The following is a 262-nucleotide window of genomic DNA, read 5'->3' on the forward strand; positions in this document are numbered from 1 at the left end:
TTTTAAGCTTTCTATATCAGAGAACTGCTTGCACACGCGTTTTATAAATCCTAGATTACTATAAGCCCTGTTAATAATAGTAGCAATGTGTTTGTCGTACATCATTTTGCTATCTAATGTTATACCGAGGTCCCGTACGTCATTACATGGTTTAACGAATTTATTATTGATGCTATAGTCGTAGGATACGGCGTTTATCTTACGGGAGAAAGTCATCTTAACATAATCACGTATTAAGTTATTTGCAAGTTAAAAGAAAAAA

This window comes from Hyposmocoma kahamanoa, unplaced genomic scaffold (assembly GCF_003589595.1).
Source record: "Hyposmocoma kahamanoa isolate Upper Pololo Valley unplaced genomic scaffold, ASM358959v1 92, whole genome shotgun sequence".
Taxonomy (NCBI): Eukaryota; Metazoa; Arthropoda; class Insecta; order Lepidoptera; family Cosmopterigidae; genus Hyposmocoma; species Hyposmocoma kahamanoa.